Source organism: Salmo salar, chromosome ssa16 (assembly GCF_905237065.1).
Source record: "Salmo salar chromosome ssa16, Ssal_v3.1, whole genome shotgun sequence".
NCBI classification, from domain to species: domain Eukaryota; kingdom Metazoa; phylum Chordata; class Actinopteri; order Salmoniformes; family Salmonidae; genus Salmo; species Salmo salar.
Window position 1 is genome coordinate 10,707,676 of NC_059457.1, and position 19,773 is coordinate 10,727,448.

Consider the following 19,773-nt stretch of genomic DNA (forward strand, 5'->3'; position numbering starts at 1 on the left):
ATGCTTTAGATAGATCAGTTGGAAAAACTGATGGGCTACTTTCTGCACACGCCAAGGTCAGTGTGAAGCAGAGTGAGTTGACACAGCGCTGGCCAAACAAGATGTAACTACAAAAAAAAAACAGAGTTACATTGTTCCAGTCTGCCATCAAGCATTCCTCCATGTATGCGGGTAAGAGTCTAGCTACATTTTCAGATAGAAGTTTCACATTTTGTGAGAGTCATTTTTATTGCAAGTTAAAGCTTACTGTTAGTTAGCTAGCAGACGTTAGCTTGCTGGCTCGCTAGCTAACGTTACGTGTATGATCTGTGTAGTAATATTATTTGAATCCGAAACTATTTGCATTGCTAGTTATAGCCTAATGTTAGCTAGCTAGCATTGAACCTAGTTGGTTAGCTTTAGCTACCTGCAGATTCCTACTACAGCTATGATCATTTTGTATTGGTGGTAGTAGGAGTTGGGATTATGTCGGTTTATTGTTTAGCTAGCTAGCTACATGTCTAAACAAAAGACCACTTTGGCCAGATTATTACATGACCCATCAAATTAGCCATGTGTGTCTGGGGATGATTACGGCCATCTACTGTATTTCATGAACACGTCTAGACAATAGTGACAAATCCACTTAGCTAGATGTGGTAGGGAGGTGGTTATAGCATTTCTTTCACATGACCCATCAATTTGGACAAGTGTGTCTGGGTAAGCATCATCTAATAATGATAAAATATTTATCTGGACACTTTCTGTTTATGATATTGCAAGTAACCACTTCACTGTAACGTTTAGAGCTTCTGTATCCTGTGCATGTGACAAATAAACGTAGATTTTATTTGTATTTGATGTAGCGTGTGTTTACCACATGGCCTCACATGTGAATCCTTAAAGAGATGGGTGGGCTAAGGCTTAAGCGTGTGTGAACAATTCTGAATGGGTGTAGACAAAGAAGAGCTCTCCAGAAGGTGTACCAAAACATTCAAGGCCATTTTCTCAAAAGTGGGGTTACAAGTTTATCAACTTTCAAAGCAGAATTACTTTCCAATTGTTCCTCAGCTGTAGTGTATGATATACCATTTTCTAGTTTTGAGTCTCTACTTTTATCCAATGTAAGACCAAATCGAGACGGTCGGTCACAAATGTACCCTCAGTCTTTATTGATGCAGCAGGGAAATAATGCCAGAGAAAACAATCTGATTGTTTGCTGCAGGGGCCAGGCACATAAATACTTTCTTGTGAATTAGCCCACTTGATCATTGCATGATGTTTACTAGCCGACTAAACTCAACGATTTGCGATGGAGTTGAGCGGCGACTAGTGTGGGCAGACTGGATCTCCAATGTCACATAAAATTACGTTTTATTCAAAAACAACTGATTTCAGCACCCAAAGAATAGCCCCCAATTACACAGAACAATGTTGTGTGTAATTATGTTGGAAGACCTAGATGATTATCAAGGACCTCAGCCCCCCGAGCCATGGCTGGTTCAGCCCGCTAGAATCCAGAAGGCGAGGTCAGTACAGGTGCATCAAAGCAAGGACCAAGAGATTGAAAAACAGCTTCTATCTCAAGGCCATCAGACTGTTAAATCGTCACCACTAGCCAGCCTCCGCTCAGTACCCTGCCTTAAACTTTAGTCACTGCCACTAGCCGGCTACCACCCAAATAACTCGAACATGCACCATAGAGGCTGCTGCCCTATGTACATAGTCATGGAACACTGGTCACTTTAATAATGTCACATACTGTTTTACCCACTTCATATGTATATACTGTATTCTAGTCAAGGCCTATCCTATTAAACTATTGCTGTACATACAGTGCCTTTAGAAAGTATTCAGACCCCTTGACTTTTTCCATATTGTTACGTTACAGGCTTATTCTAAAATGTATTAAATAAATGTTTTTGTCCCTCAATCTACACACAATACCCCATAATGCCAAATGTATTAAACATTTTAAAATAAAAATCACATTTACATAAGTATTCAGACCCTTTACTCAGTACTTCATTGAAAAAAAAAACTTTGGAAGCGATTACAGCCTCAAGTCTTCTTGGGTATGACTCTACAAGCTTGGCACACCTGTATTTGGGGAGTTTCTCCCATTCTCCTCTGCAGATCTTCTCAAGCTCTGTCAGGTCGGATGGGAAGCGTTGCAGCACAGCTATTTTCAGGTCTCTCCAGAGATGTTCAATCAGGTTCAAGTCCGGGCTCTGGGACATTCAGAGACTTGTCCCAAAGACACTCCTGTGTTGTCTTGCCTGTGTGCTTAGCGTCGTTGTCCTGTTGGAAGGTGAACCTTCGCCCGAGTCTGAGGTTCTGAGCGCTCTGGAGCAAGTTTTCATCAAGGATCTCTCTGTACTTTGCTCTGTTTATCTTTGCCTCGATCCTGACTAGTCTCCCAGTCTCTGCCTCTGAAAAACATTCCCACAGGATGATGCTGCCACCACCATGCTTCACCATAGGGATTGTGCCAGGTTTCCTCCAGATGTGACACTTGGCATTCAAGCCAAATAGTTCAATCTTGGTTTCATCAGGCCAGAGAATCTTGTTTCTCATGGTCTGACAGTATTTAGGTGCCTTTTGGCAAACTCCAAGTGGACTGTCATGTGCCTTTTACTGAGGAGTGGCTTCCATCTGGCCGGTCTACCATAAAGGCCTGATTGGTGGAGTGCTGCAGAGATGGGAGAACCTTCCAGAAGGACGACCATCTCCACAGAGGAACTCTAGAGCTCTGTCAGAGTGACCATCGAGTTTTGGCCCTTCTGCCCTGACTGCTCAGTTTGGCCTGGCGGCCAGCTCTAGGAAGAGTCTTTTGGTTTCTAAACTTCTTCCATTTAAGAATGATGGAGGCCACTGTGTTCTTGGAGACCTTCAATGCTGCAGATGTTTTTTGGTACCATTCCCCAGATCTGTGCCTTGACACAATCCTGTCTCAGAGCTCTACGGACAATTCCTTCGACCTCATGGCTTAGTTTTTGCTCTGACATGCACTGTCAACTGTGGGACCTCAAATAGGCAGGTGTGTGCCTTTCAAAATCATGTCCAATCAATTAAATTTACCACAAGTGGACTCCAATCAAGTTGTAGAAACATCTCAAGGATGATCAATGGAAACAGGATGCACCTGAGCTGAATTTCGAGTCTCATAGCAAAGGGTCTGAATACTTATGTAAATAGGGTATTTGTCTTTTATTTGTAATACATTTGCCAAAAATTCTAAAAACCTGTTTTTGCTTTGTCATTATGGGGTATTGTGTGTAGATTGTTGAGTATTTCTTTTAAAATCAATTTTAGAAAAAGGCTGTAACATAACAAAATGTAGAAAAAGTCGAGGTGTCTGAATACTTTCCAAAGGCACGGTATACTACTCTTCAGATATACTACATATTATATCCACATACTGTCCATATTGTCTATAAATTCCATAGATACACACACACTCCGGACATTGCTCATCCTAATATTTCTATATTAACAACGTTTTAGATTGTTATATATTACTGCACGGCTGGAGCTAGGCACACAACCATTTCGCTACACCGGCAATATATCTGCTGAATATGTGTATGCAACCAATAAAATGGGATTTGATTCGGGAACTCCAGTCTGCCCACACTAGTCCATCATAAATCGTGGAGTTGAGTTTAATCGGCTAGATGTTCACTCACCACTGGTGCGTTTTTTATGCTACACTACTGCAATAGGGCATTTTAGTATGAAGAGTGCCTTGTTTTTTTTAGAATGAAATTGATCGCGTTTACCTGATCACGAAAAAAAATGCAATAAGTACACTGTTCAGTGTTGTTGTCATGGGAAACTTGGAATGGCATTCATTGAGCAGTAACCACCACAACATTGCCATCACGTGCTATTTGCATTTGATTGTGAAAATATAATGAAATGCATAATTGTTTTCATTTGTGTCGGTGGGTACTCTCCAAGGGTAAACAATGTGCCAGAGTCTCCTGTCTTGGTCTGCAGCACTGTGCACAACATGTGTGTAACATACTTTTGAATACCGATGACAGCTTCGGACAAAAGCGTGACAGTTTATTACAAATATATATAAATAGTTATTTCATATATTTGTGCCACATGTTTGAAATAAACCAATCCAGTCACCTCGCGACCTCATCACTACACGGATTATGTCACGTTAGCTAGCTAGCTAGCCAAGGTCCACGCGTGCACTAGCTGCCAATGTGCATTGAAAGCAAACAACGCCAATCTCCTACTACTAAAACAGGAAAAAATATAACCAATTTCCTTCTCTTTGATACTTTCGATTGATCTTAAAATCCTTCGTTCTCACTCAACAGCAGCCTACATTCATTTCACCTACCAGAAATTTGACTTCCGTGCTCCGTTCTCCTATCTGTCACTTCTGGAACACCCACCAGCACTCCTCCAGGTCCTAGCGTGAGCCAGTTTAGTTTTGTGCATGGCATTTTCTTTCTGTCTCCTTTCTGTCCCCCCCAGTAAGCTGCTATGTTGACTTTACTTCATATATGGGTGCTTGATCTGGTCATAAAAATACAACTTTTCTCCTCTATATTAAAGGCCCAGTCCTGTCAAAAACCAGATTTTCTTGTGTTTTATATACTTTTCCACACTACAAGGTTGAAATAATATTGTGAAATTGTGAAAATTAGGATAATGCCCTTTTCCGCCTGTTTTGGTGGGTTGGAGTTTTGGCCTGCTGGTGACGTCACCAGGCTGTAAATTAGTTAATAGACCAATAAGAAAGAGAGTTCCAAACCTCTCTGCCAATAACAGCTAGTTTTCAGGTTTCCCCTGTCTCAGACCCCTCCCAGACAGTCCTAGCTAAATTCTTGCTTGAGAAATTGCTCTTTGCTAATAAGCTTTTTTTTTTTGCATTTTAATTGAAAACAATCACAATAGGGTACTTAATTGTTGCCCAGAAATGATTTGATATTGAGATAAAAACTGCTGCATTGGGCCTCAGCAAAACTACCTATGAGAACGGGGTTTATGGGAAATCGTGTTGAAATCTACAAATAAAAGACCAAATTCTTGTCAGAGGTGAATCCAAAAACACCTGTACACACAGAGTTACAGTATGCAGTGAAGCTTTAACATTTATAAACCCTAGAGTGTATTGTTGTAGTGAATCTACAAACATGCTGATTTTTGTGTTTTCTATTGCTAGAAAGTTATCAAAAACTTTTGAACTAGTGGTTCTCTAATTTGGGAAGATACTTATGGGTTTAATAAAAGGAACCGATTGAAGAACGCTCAGAACAGGACACTATCATTCTGATCTCTTTTGGGACAGAACATACTGTACTCAGCTGAATGTCTTAAATGGCCTATGAAGATAAATTGGGTATTGGCTACAATATCTCCTCATTCACATGCTTAGAGCTATGGAAATACAAAAGGAGTGAATTATTACTCACACAGCACTTTCATCCTGACTCCTTAAACCATTTAAGATGAGAAATTGAGCCTTACAGCTACAGTATATTGGAGGCCTGGGTGTCAAATAAGAACTTCTTAGCTGAGAGGGGAAATGGGCGATAACGAAAGTATTTAATGAAGTATGAAGAAGTAAATGTGCCAATTAATAGCTAGAGCAGGTAACTTTTTTCCTCATTGGAGATTCAGCCCTGAATCTTGTTGAGCATTTGATTAAGTTTAGTGATAAGGGTTGTGACAAATGTCCTTAGACAGAGCCTTGGAGAGGTATAGGTAGGCTTATTGGTTAGAAATGGATGAATAAAGGCTGGAGGATGCTCTACAGTTGGATTTGTTTACAGAGCGTATCAGATTCTCATATCAGTTGTCTTTCATCATGCTGGAGTAGCTGCAGGATGGACATCATCTCAACGCAGAGCTACCAAAGGCAAGGTCAATACAGACGTGAGTTTTCCCTGATTCTATGAACACTGCACAACAGTTTAGAGTTGGTATCTACAGGGAACATATTATTTTCTCAATTAATGTTCAGAATATTTATTTTTATTGAGGATCACCTGGAAATAGGTAACAGGAGAGTGCCTACGGCTTGAGTTACACACTAAGAATAGTTCCATATATACTGTTTATTTATTATATCCAAGACTTCACTATACCTCCACATGACATGAATTATAATAGCAGGCTGTCATCTAGACATCTTCATGTGTGTATCACAGAACTAAGCATTTAACACAATATGAAAATATTATGTGATGAATGACATCCGCTATAGATGGCTTACAGGAATACATTAAGTATTCAACAGAGAATTCATTTGAGTGAATGGCGATATGACTCAATGGTTTAAACTTGGCAAATGGCACAAAGTGCACACTGAAGCCAACCAATGTTCCCATAGAAGATGTGCTGCTCGACTTACCCTCTGAACACAACAGAAGAGCTGTTTACAAAGAAAGTCATCAATGACTTTCCAGTTGTTGGTTGGGTGTGTAGAAGTAAACAGATGAATAAGCTCAGCATTTGCCTGAGAAACAAGTCACTCATAGTCGACTAGAGGGTCGATAAGAAGCAGTGTTAAATGGGGGGCATCATGCATGCACTTATCTTCTCCAAATGTGAATTTAGATGTATAAGGCTTCACTGATGATACAGTCTGGATTTTCCTGGAGGGCTTAATTAAAACCGTACAATCTAAGAGCCATTATCGGTCCATAGCCCTGCAGTGCCATCAACACCGTGGCCACTTTACCTATCAGTCACCATATTTGTTAGGTAGCAATATATCAGACATAAACGGGATGTGTTTCTCTAGGGGGCTATATGGCATGATATCCAGCCATAAGTTGTGTCACAGAGAGCATGCTCAATGGAGTAATGGCTGTGTCCCAAATGACACCATATTCCCTGTATAGTGCATTACTTTGGTACAGGGCCTATAGGGCTCTGGTCAAAAGTAGAGCACTATAGTTAAAATGTCATTTTGGGACTCAACCCATGAGTTACAGTAGCTGGTTACCCAGCATGCATCAGCGCTGTCTCTAAAAGGGAAGGAGCATGTTTTTGGACACTGGCAGAGTCAGACACTGACCCACATGGGTGGTTCTGGCCACACATTTGAGTCTGCAGACTTCTAAATGATAAAAACAGGTGCTGAGCAAGCAGTTGCTATGCAACAATCGGGTGTTGCAGCAGCAGCCAGGTGGGCTTCAGGAGAGAGGAGTGAGCACACACAGAGGTGGTTAATAAACACCTCAAAACACTGTGGGGAACTCTAAAAAGCTGTCGAAACCACAGGTGGGTGGAGACTTTACCAGGTTAATAGGCAACGTGCAGCTCAGGCGCATCTGGTGGTAAAGAGTCGAGCATAGTGGTTCTTATTGTCAGAGAAAATCTAAATGGTTTCAAATTCAGAGTAGCATTTAATCCAAAGCGCTATTGTAAGTGTACAATACTGTACTGGTTGCTTCTATTCCCACCCATTGTATCATAGAAGGAACATTCTGTATGACCATGCTAAAACCCAGACGTCTTCTTGACATGTTAAAACATAAATATAAAGAAGGGTAACATTTTATAAAAAGGTCCTTTAATAAATGATTTATTAACAGTTTGCTTACCAATTACTAAATAATAATTCCGACATTTGTAAATGTCAATAAGCAATCTCAAAATAGTAATTGCTGCATTTATAAACACTTTTAAGTGATTTATTAATGATTTATAATGTCATTAATAAGGTGTTTGATCATAGATCATGTTCACAATTTGTAAATTATTAATAATGTACTACTAATGTACTTATAAACCAGTTATGAAGGAGTTACTGTCAACTCATAAGATTATTTATAAGGCATTTGTCAATGGTTGATTAATGGTTTGACTCACCATTGACATACATATATATTCATGTATTTGTATATGTCGTGAATGGTATATTTATGAATTGTTAATGTGTGCATTTATAAATGTGAGTATATGTGAGTATATGCACTTACTAATACCTCAGTGGATGATTAATGGAGATCCTTATTTATTTCACCTTTATTTAACCAGCTAGGCCAGTTGAGAACAAGTTCTCATTTACAACTGCGACCTGGCCAAGATAAAGCAAAGCAGTACGACAAAAACAACAACACTGAGTTACACATGGGATAAACAAATGTACAGTCAATAACACAATAGAAACATCTGTATACAGTGTGTGCAAATGAAGTAAGGAGGTAAGGCAATAAATAGGCCAGTAGTAGCGAAGTAATTACAATTTAGTAATTTACACTGGAGTGATAGATGTGCAGATGAGGATGTGCAGATGAGGATGTGCAAGTAGAAATACTGGTGTGCAAAAGAGCAGAAAAACAAAAACAAATATATAGGGATGAGGTAGGTAGTTGGTTGGATGGGCTATTTACAGATGGGCTGTGTACAGCTGCAGCGATCGGTAAGCTGCTCTGACAGCTGACGCTTAAAGTTAGTGAGGGAGATATAAGTCTCCAACTTCAGTGATTTTTGCAATTCGTTCCAGTCATTGGCATCAGAGAACTGGAAGGAAAGGCGGCCAAAGTAGGCGTTGGCTTTGGGGATGACCGGTGAAATATACCTGCTGGTGCGCGTGCTACTATTGTGACCAGTGAGCTGAGATAAGGCATAGCTTTACCTAGCAAATACTTATAGATGATCTGGAGCCAGTGGGTTTGGCGACGAATACGTAGTGAGGACCAGCCAACGAGAGCATAAACGTTGCAGTGGTGGGTAGTATATGGGGCTTTGGTGACAAAACGGATGGCACTGTGATAGACTGCATCCAATTTGCTGAGTAGAGTGTTGGAGACTATTTGGTAAATGACATCGCCGAAATCAAGGATCGGTAGGATAGTCAGTTTTACGAAGGTATGTTTGGCAGCATGAGTGAAGGAGGCTTTGTTGCGAAATAGGAAGCCGATTCTAGGTTTAACTTTGGATTGGAGATGCTTAATGTGAGTCAGGAAGGAGAGTTTACAGTCTAGCCAGACACCTAGGTATTTATAGTTCTCCACATATTCAGAACCGTCCAGAGTAGTGATGCTAGTCGGGCGGGCGGGTGCGGGCAGCGATCGGTTAAAGAGCGTGCATTTCGTTTTACTAGCATTTAAGAGGCCATGGAAGGAGTGTTGTATGGCGTTGAAGCTCGTTTGGAGGTTTGTTAACACAGTGTCCAAATAAGGGCCAGATGTATACAGAATGGTGTCGTCTGCGTAGAGGTGGATCAGAGAATCACCAGCAGCAAGAACAACATTATTGATATATACAGAGAAAAGTGTCGGCCCGAGAATTGAACCCTGTGGCACCCCCATAGAGACTGCCAGAAGTCTGGACAACAGGCCCTCCGATTTGACACACTGAACTCTATCTGAGAAGTAGTTGGTGAACCAGGCGAGGCAGTCATTAGAGAAACCAAGGTTGTTGAGTCTGCCGATAAGAATACGATGATTGACAGTCGAAAGTCTTGGCCAGGTCGATGAAGACGGCTGCACAGTACTGTCTTTTATCGATGGTGGTTATGATATCATTTAGGACCTTGAGCGTGGCTGCGGTGCACCGTGACCAGCTCTCATAGCGGAGAAGGTACGGTGGGATTCGAAATGGTCGGTGATCTGTTTGTTCACTTGGATTTCGAAGACTTTAGAAAGGCAGGGCAGGTCTGTAACAGCTTGGGTGTAGAGTGTCTCCCCCTTTGAAGAGGTGGATGACTGTGGCAGCTTTCCAATCTTTAGGAATCTCAAACCATACGAAAGAAAGGTTGAACAGACTAGTAATAGGGGTAGAAACAATGGCGGCGGATAATTTTAGGAAGAGAGGGTCCAGATTGTCTAGCCCAGCTGATTTCCTAATTATTAATAATATTAATATTATTAATAAACTATTTTGCAGCCCCATATCTAAAGTGTGCACTGCCACTAAACAGGCCTACTTTGGGTGTACAAGACATTAAGGACACCATCAGGATCGAGGGAAAGATGAAGGGAGCAAAGTACAGAGAGATCCTTGATGAAAACCTGCTCCAGAGCGCTCAGGACCTCAGATTGGGGCGAAGGTTCACCTTCCAACAGGACAACGACCCTAAGCACCCAGCTAAGAGAACGCAGGAGTGGCTTCGGGACAAGTCTCTGAATGTCCTTGAGTGGCCCAGCCAGAGCCCGGACTTGAACCCGATCTAACCTCTCTGGAGAGACCTGAAAATAACTGTGCAGCAAGAAAACTTCCCAAAAGCAGGTGTGTCAAGCTTGTAGTGTCATACCCAAGACGACTACAGACTGTAATCGCTGCCAAAGGTGCTTCAAAGTACTGAGTAAAGGGTCTGAATACTTATGTAAATGTGATATTTCCATTTTTTATTTGCAGTAGATTTGCTAAAAAAATCTAAAAACCAGGTTTTGCTTTGTCATTATGGGGTACTACTGTGTGTAGATTGATGAGGGGGAAAAACGAATCTGATCAATTTTAAAATAAGGCTGTGATGTAAAATGTGCAAAAAGTCAAGGGGTCTGAATACTTTCCGAATGCACGGTAAAATGTTAACTAAAGATGAAAATCATGAAGAAAAATATTAAATCCAGTGCAGTTGGTTCAATAGTTTCATGACCAATTAGATTCCATTTGAGTGTGCTGTTATATTTACATTTAAAGGGATATTGCCATAGCAATCACACATGGTTTATATCTGAAATCATTATATCCACAGGTAATAAGAGCCCGCTCTCTCTTCAGTTTTTGGAGTTGAGATTGGTTGAGCAATCTTCCCTCACCACCATAGTGGAGGCTGTTGAAGGGAGGACGGCTCATAGTAACAGCTGGAATTAAATGAATGGTACCCTCACCTCCATCTTCCCTTACCATCACAACCACCCCTCTCTCCCCAATCCCTTGAGTTTAATTAGGCTCTCTAAGCGCTGTCTGAGTATTGCAACACCTGAGCACACCTCAGAGAGAATGACAGACAGAAAGAGAGAAAGAAAGGGAGAGCGAGAGAGGGATAGTGAGAGAGGGGGGATAGAGTGTGAAGGAGGGAGAGATTTGTATTTTTTTTTTTAACAGAAGTAGGAAGAAGTTTCCCCTATGTACTGGTACCCTCCAAGGCTATGGCATAGAAGATAATAAAATACATTTATCCACTCATGTGAACATGATAGATTGTATGTCTACAATAAATGAAATGCAGTGACTGGGCTTAAATCTGAATTTTTTGGTTAAGTCTATGACAATTTTAAATGGGTTTGAAAATGCTATGAAAAACACTTTACAAGATGACCATCTAGTGGTTTTTGTACACATTGCAGCTGGAATGCACTGAGCATGTGTATGATTACACCCTTTTTTCTTTCGTCATTTAGCAGACACTCTTATCCAGAGTGACTTACAGTAGTGAATGCATAGATTTCATACATTTATTTCTCCGTACTGGTCCCCCGTGGGAATCGAACCCACAACCCTGGCGTTGCAAACACCATGCTCTACCAACTGAGCCACACGTCAGTCACCCTTGATGAAGATGAGCAACAAAGACTGTTTCAAATAAATAATACAAAATACTGAGCTATATTTTATGCAAAACATTTTCGGGGAAGGTATGTTATTTTATACTTATACAGTTGCTCAGAGAACAACATTTTGTTTAACAAGTAATACAAACAAATCTTAATACGAAAGGGGTCAAAATGATTGGCACCCCTGCTTTCATTACTCTAGCACCCTCCCATTGCGAAGATGGTGACACTGAGCCTAAAATGTTTTATGAGATTAGAAAACACATTGGGAGGGATCTTAGACCATGGTCTTTTCTCAATTTGATTTGGTCAAATTATATTTGCTCAATATGGTGTAATTGTAGACCACAATTCGGGGCATTCCTTGATACCAAGTAACGCCCATTGGTGCCTGCCATTGGTCAGTCCATTGATGCATTTTACTTTTTAGTCATTTAGCAGACACTTATCCAGAGCGACTTAGTGCATTCATCTTAAGATAGCTTGGTGGGACAACCACATATCACAGGCCTAGAAAGTACATTTTTCCTCAATAAAGTAGCCATCAGTCAGAGCTAGAAGGGGGGGGGTTCAAGTGCAAGTGATGTTTGCAGAGAACGACAGGGTGTTGTCCAGGGTCACGCCAAGATTCTTTGCACTCTAGGAGGGCGACACTGTGGAGTGGTCAAACATGATGGAGAGCTCTTTGAGTGGGCAGGCCTTTCCCGGGAGGAAGAGCAGCTCCGTCTTGTTGAGGTTGAGTTTGATGTGGTGGGCTGACATCCAAGTTGAGAGAAAGGGAGACAGAAAAGGAAACAGAGACCTGGAGTGGGGTTGCAGTGAGATTGGTAGGAGAGCAGCCTCTAGTAAAGATGAGATCAAGCGTATTGCCTGCCTTGTGAGTTGGAGGGGATTGGGAAAGGGTGAGGTCAAAAGAGGCAAGGAAGGGAAAGAGAGAGTGGGGAAGAAATGAATCGAAGGCAAACGTCGAGAGGTTGAAGTCGCCAAGTACGTAGAGCCATCGTCAGGAAATTAGTTTATCAAGGTGTCAAGCTCATTGAGGAACTCTTCAAGGGCCCCTGGTGGGCGATAGATGACAATGTTAAGCTTGAGTGGAAGAGTGACATCCTTGAATTCATTAGTCTGCTCCTGCACTGTCTCACTCTGTTAATATTAAGGAGACTCCCAGATTTCCGATGTTGAAAAAGCACTCCTTATCAAGGAATGCTTTAGATATGATAGGAATTGCAAATGTTTTTTGTGTGACTGTCTGTGGTAGTGATGGGAAACCGAGGCTTTCTGGAGGCTTCGCTGTTTTCAACAAATTGTGCTGAAAAACAGTTCATTATTCGGAGCTTCATTATCTGTTCACATCTATGCACATTAGTGACATCTGCTGGTCAGCAATTAATAAGTGTGTGATTATTTAGAGAGAAGTGTTTTTTATCCACTTTTTCAGCAAAACTGCGATGCAGCTGTAAGTCATTGGCTTTAGTAGCCTGTAATCAGTTGGAATACCAGGTTCACATCTTACATCATGCTTCCCTTTGTGCCTTCAAGTTTAAAATACTTAAACTGAATCTATGGCATTATTTAGGATACCTAAGACAGGAGCTTATACAAGATTAAATAAAACAAATGATTTGAACAACAGTGCATAAAGTGTGGTTTCGCAAAACAATTTTCAAAATAGCCTTCAACAGGCATTCGACCTCATACCCTCAAGTTCCTGAATGTTCCATAGTTCCTTACTCGCTAAGCTACTGGTCAGGTAAACATTTTTGTACATAATCCTAACTATACTGAAAAAGATATATAAACGCAACATGCAACGATTAACGATTTTACTGAGTTACAGCTCATATAAGGAAATCAGTCAATTTAAATGAATTCCTTAGGACCTAATCTTTGGATTTCACGACTGGGCAGGGGTGCCAATCACAATGAGTTTTTCCAGAATGAGTCACCTTGTCCGAGAGATTTCCATGATTATCAAAACGTCACGCCAGGGTAAGCCTACAAGAAACACAGACCTTACACCATGGGTATGACAAAACATGTATTTTTACTGCTCTAATTACATTGGAAACCAGTTTATAATAGCAATAAGGCACCTCGGGGGGTTGAGATATATGGCCAATATACCACGACGAAGGGCTGTCCTAGCACTCCGTGTTGCGTCTGAGACAAGTTATTACTTAAGTATAGCTGTGTAGCTAATGATACGAATGACAAAAGAGCCTAATCACCACCTTGTATTCAGTTGTAGACCCAGCACCCGCAGTTGGAGTAGAGGGAGATGCACACATCAAATTCAGCAACAGCATCCCTGAATGGTTCCCTGCCTCTCGCAGACCTCGCACTGGTTCACTGTCATCAACATTTCTTTACATCACTCACTGAGGCGCCACTTCCCAAGTTGAAGCCCTACAATTGTCTTCACACACACTCATGAGCTCAAGTTGCGTGCTAACCGACAGCTACATCAGGACAGATCAGATACAGGTGACACTGAAACCTAAGAGAAATGCACGTCGCTTGTTTACGTTTGGCTAACCAGGGGGGGGGGGGGGGGGTATTTCCCACCAGCTTAAAGTATCAGGTAAGCGCTGTGCTAAAACATAACACTGCACTTCTGTGGGTCCCCAGGACCAGGAATAAGAAACACTGGTGTAAGATTCATGTGCATTGATTCAACACTTACAAACAAGTTGGTTCCAAACCTGTACACTCCTATAATAGGGAATGTTCTCCCCGATAGCCTGAAAGAGTGCATGGCTGCATTAGTAATTTACACTAACGTACGTTATGTATTAATTCATGAAATGGATTATTGATTACAGAAAATCTGTATTAATTCATGAAATTATTGATTACAGAAAATCATTTAAAAGCTAAATGGAATAGACAGGCCTAGGTTACTGCATACCAGCAGAGGGCATAATTTGTCCACTAAAAGTGTGCCGTAACGTCTGTATATCAATCAATATCATTAAAAAGACTGAAATCTTTATTTTTATTGCATAGAGACTTCAGTCAACGCTTTAGCTTAAAATATTGCCATTTCCATATACAAACAGTTAATAAGAGCAAGCTTGCATATCAAAATCCCTGTATGATACGATAAACCTCAAAACAAAAACACACAAATGTAAGATCACGTGTCCGAAATTGGCTCCATATTCCTCACTCCATTCCTCCAGGTAGTGCAATCAGTATAGGTACAGTAACAACAATTACAGTCCCTCCAGTAATTCTACTCTTCCAATAAAGAAATCATACAAAAGAGATGAATAGCAGCTGTGGGACAGCAATGATACTCAAGGCTTTGATATCAAATAGTGCATTAAAAGCTGCATATGAAGTTACCGAATTATAAATCAAAACATTCCACACACTTGAAAATAAACAAAATAGCTACAAATACAATATCTTAGTAACCCGAGATACATTTTGGGTGGGGGACAAAGGCCACCTGTAAAAAAATATGATCAGTTTGACAGAGCTGGATGTATGCATGTATTGGTCATAATACAAAAGCACAATTTAAAATGTCTGAATGGTGCAATCAGTGTAACCGCTTTGGTGCATGAGAATCCAATGTCGGAGAGTGACAATACGATACCACTTCCAACAACAGTGGTAAGGTAACATTCTCGGCTTCAAATACTGATAAATGGGGCTGGAAATTGCTAGGGACCTTCCTCATGATACAATTATCACGATACTTAGATACCGATAGAATATGTATTGCGATTCGATACTGCGATTTGATGTTCCAAACATATTGCTCACTATACGTCTGCTGCAGAGAGACGAGAGAGCATGAGAAAAGTTTTGATCAGTCAGGGAAATAAGTGCTGAAAACATGTTGGCTCACAATTTTAAAAGAAAATGGAGAACAAGCCTTGGATGAAAAATTCTGGAGTTCTGGCGCAGGTAAAGCAGACTTTATTTTTTACAAATCGATACTTTGAGTCAAATATCAATATAATATTGTCCGAAAATATTGCGATATGTACAGCGGTTGCTCCACTAAAAGTTTTGTGATTATGCTGAGGTACTTAGAGGTCATTTGTGGTTTAGTACGGTACCCTGCGTCACCACTTCATTGCTCCAGACCACCACAAGGGGGAGTTAGAGCACTGATGCTTTTGGATCCTACTGTGTCTCTAAATGACAATGAATGGGTGACATAAACCTAAATAGAAACTGATAATTGCGCACGACTTCAGTATTACTTACTAAAACTGTTGTTACACTAAGGTTTTTCTTATTTTATTTTGCTCTTACTGTAGTATTGTAGCCCACTCCCGACCGGTGACGTTGTACAGCACCTGAGTGGTGCAAAGGTCTAAGACACTGTGTTGCTACAGATGCTGGTTCAATACCCGTACTGGCCTCGACTGGGAGACCCATGAGATGACTGTAGGTTTTTGGTTTCTCTCCCTCTAAAAACAGAAATAAATCATTCTAAATACCTTCTGGCTTTATTTACAAATTAGTAACAATGTCTCACCCCATGTTCAAAAATGGCCTTTTTCTCTAATTTTCCGTTATTTGAAAACAAAATAATCTTCAAAATAGTTATTTTTTAACAAATCTATTATTATTATTCATTTAGAGTGATATAAAAGCCCCTTGGATATTCTCAGATATATTATTAACCCTGTTATTAGCAGGACAATATATATTGGTCATGGCTCCCGAGTGGCGCACAATGGGACTGCCTTGCAGTTCTCCAGCTGTATCCACTAAAAGCGCACGAGGTTCAAGGCACGAGGGCAGGGGGCACGGGATGGGCCTCAGAGCCCCACCCCGCCACACTGGGTAGCACAGAGCAACACTTTACATTTACATTTACATTTAAGTCATTTAGCAGACGCTCTTATCCAGAGCGACTTACAAATTGATGCATTCACCTTATGATATCCAGTGGAACAACCACTTTACAATAGTGCATCTAAATCTTTTAAGGGGGGGGTTAGAAGGATTACTTTATCCTATCCTAGGTATTCCTTAAAGAGGTGGGGTTTCAGGTGTCTCCGGAAGGTGGTGATTGACTCCGCTGTCCTGGCGTCGTGAGGGAGCTTGTTCCACCATTGGGGTGCCAGAGCAGCGAACAGTTTTGACTGGGCTGAGCGGGAACTGTGCTTCCTCAGAGGTAGGGGGGCCAGCAGGCCAGAGGTGGATGAACGCAGTGCCCTTGTTTGGGTGTAGGGCCTGATCAGAGCCTGAAGGTATGGAGGTGCCGTTCCCTTCACAGCTCCGCAGGCAATCACCATGGTCTTGTAGCGGATGCGAGCTTCAACTGGAAGCCAGTGGAGAGAGCGGAGGAGCGGGGTGACGTGACTTTAAGGGGCATTGCACTAATAATGGCGTTGACTGGCGAAATGTTCCCGCTGTTCTTAGTGCCAGTCTGCACATTCAAACTAAAACAAGAATGGCATCTAAGAATGGCATCTTTGTGCTTTCGTTAATAAAATAATAAAAATACGCTTTCAAAATGGCAAATGTTTATTTAGTTATGGATCCATAACGAATTACTATGGGAATAAATACTGAATTACAGAAATATCCTCCAATGAGACAAGGATATCCCTGCCGGCCAAACCCTCCCTAACCCGGACGACGCTGGGCCAATTGTGCGTCGCCCCATGGATCTCCCGTTCGCGGCCGGCTGCGACAGAGCCTGGGCTCGAACCCAGAATCTCTGCGATGCAGTGCCTTAGACCACTGCGCCACCCGGGAGTACGGTAGGATAGTCTTGATCGTTGGATAGTCTTGATCGCCTACAAATTCTTAGAAGTCAGCCCGACATCCATCCCCTTTAGCTCCGTCTTCACGCAAATGACAGGGATTTGGGCACATTCCCGAGAAAGCAGTAGATCCTTCGCGTCGGACTTGTTCTGATGTCCAAAAGTTATTTCCGGTCATAAGAGACGGTAGCAGCAACATTATGTACAAAATAAGTGATGCAAGATTCTAGGTGTAATTTAGATGGCAGCAGTGTGTGTGCAAAGTTTCAGACTGATCCATTGAAGAATTACATCACTACACAATATTTTGTATCAAGTCTGCCAGGTGTCCTACACGAGTTTGCCCAAATGTGCCGAATTGGTCAATTGATACATTTTCAAGTACATAACTATAGAGAACATACAAAAAGACTATGGTAATAAAAAAATTTAAGTTTACACACTTCCAGGAATGTCATACATGATGAATCATTAGCTTCCCTACAGAAAAGACATGAACCTTCACACATCTAGATGGCATAGGCAGGGTGGGTGTTGAGCCAGAGACAGCAGTGGGGTCAAACTGTATAACCCAGTTCCAATATAAAAATAGATTTTATCAAACAAAACTACGCTACATTTTATCTCTGGGACCCTCAGAATGACAAATCAAAGGAAGATTACTGAATGTAAGTACATTATTTACCTTCAGAGGTGAATGTATCAAACCAGTTGCCGAGATTAAGTGTTTTGTTGAGCAAACAATAGTGTGGTATTAGTTAGATTAACAATAATTTCTTCCCATATAAGACATGTCTATGTCCCGGAAAGTTGGCTGTTGTTTACAACATCATTCTAGTCACATTATTGCATATTGAGCAACAACTGTCCCAATTTAGGGACACCAATCTTGTAGAGGTACCCGGAAGCCAGCTGCACCAATGTGTCGGAGGAAACATTGTCTGGCTGGCGACTGAAGTCAGCTTGCAGGTGCCCGGCCCGCCACAAAGAGTCGCTAGAGCGCGATGGGACAAGGAAATCCTTGCCGGCCAAACCCTCCCCTGACTTGGACGACGCTGGGCCAATTGTGCACCGCCTCATGGGTCTCCCGGTCATGACCGGCTGTGACACTACCTGGGATCGAACCTGGGTCTGTAGTGACGCCTCAAGCATTGCGATGCTGTGCCTTAGACCGTTGCGCCACTCGGAAGGCTGGGACCAACATTTTACATGTTGCGTTTATCTTTTTGTTCAGTATGTGTATGTACAAGCCTATGTGTATGTACAAGCCTTCCCTGTAGCTCAGTTGGTAGAGCATGGTGTTTGCAACACCAGGGTTGTGGGTTCGATTCCCACGGGGGGCCAGCACAGAAAAAATAATCTGTGAAATGTATGCATTCACTACTGTAAGTCGCTCTGGATAAGAGCATCTGCTAAATGACTAAAATGTAAATGTAAAAAATGTATTTGGGGGGGGGGGTCCACTATCAAAACATTCCTGCCTGCAACAATTGGTGGGGATGACCATTGCATACCCCACACGTGCCGCCTAGGCTGTTGCCCAGCTCAAAGAAGAGGCCGTGGAACAGAGACTCCAGAGCCAGGACCAGCAGGAACATACTCAAAGATACTGGAGGACAGACACAATGGGTTATATTCACACACTGACCTGTCTGGATCACCTCAAAAATGTAAGAAAGTGTGATCCCAAATTGATTAATTTACACCACTCACTTAGCAACACAATTAACAGAAGATTTAGCTTAGTTGAGCATTTGAGGTATACATTTGCTGGTCTTGATTAAATAACCCTTTTATCAATGACTGGAATTCTATGCCTACACCTACCTACCATTTTATTTAACCTGTATTTAACTAGGCAAGTCAGTTATGAACAAATTCTTATTTTCAATGACGGCATACCCCGGGCAAACCCTATAGCGGCCAGGATGGTTGTGAATCCCTGACTGAGGAGCACCAGGCGTTCGGAGAGGAGACTGAAGTGTCTGACTCCTTTAGAGGCCATAACCTCGTCTAGGCAGCTGTTCCCGGCTCCCTGGGCCAGACACTCACCCTCTGGCAGTCACTAAGCTTGATGTGGAATCCCCAATGTGATGATGACCATAGTGACAGATGCCCTAGAACACCCCACTCAACACAAAGCCTGGGATTATCAGGTACCACAGGTCTAGGTCCACCAGCTTCAGGGCTGCCAGGACCAAGAAGCTCACCTGGGAATGAGGACCATAATGTAATTAAGTCCACTGTTGACAGTATTCTATCCTAAATGATTTGTGTGTGTATTGTTGTACTCACAATGCTGGGGCAACTCTATGCATTGATTGATTTACTGTAAATACATTCATTCACCATTAAGTTGGTATTTGAAAAGACACAGGACTAACAGAACAAACAATCACACTGTAAATACATTCACCATTCAGTTAGCATTGGAAAAGACAATGAAATAACACAGAACACACTATAATCACACTGCACAATCCAAAGACTGTGTAGAGGCTAACCTGTTTGTAGATCCTTAGTGAGCTTTAAACATAGTCTTGCTTTTGTCTGAAATACAGACGACAAAACAG

General features: G+C 41.6%; 1 protein-coding gene across 2 annotated transcripts in view; it reads right to left on the bottom strand.

The window, feature by feature from the left end:
• Window positions 1–4,487, bottom strand: part of LOC106573249 (mitochondrial inner membrane protease subunit 2) — a 175,657-nt gene extending 171,170 nt beyond the window's left edge. Inside the window, exon 1 of one of the 2 annotated variants that reach the window (XM_014148148.2) lies at window positions 4,343–4,487. The gene's annotated coding sequence lies outside the window, so the exon portion shown is untranslated. The remainder of the gene's footprint in view (window positions 1–4,342) is intronic. The other variant, XM_014148147.2, reaches the window with a different exon arrangement.
• Between the last annotated feature and the right edge of the window lie 15,286 nt (window positions 4,488–19,773).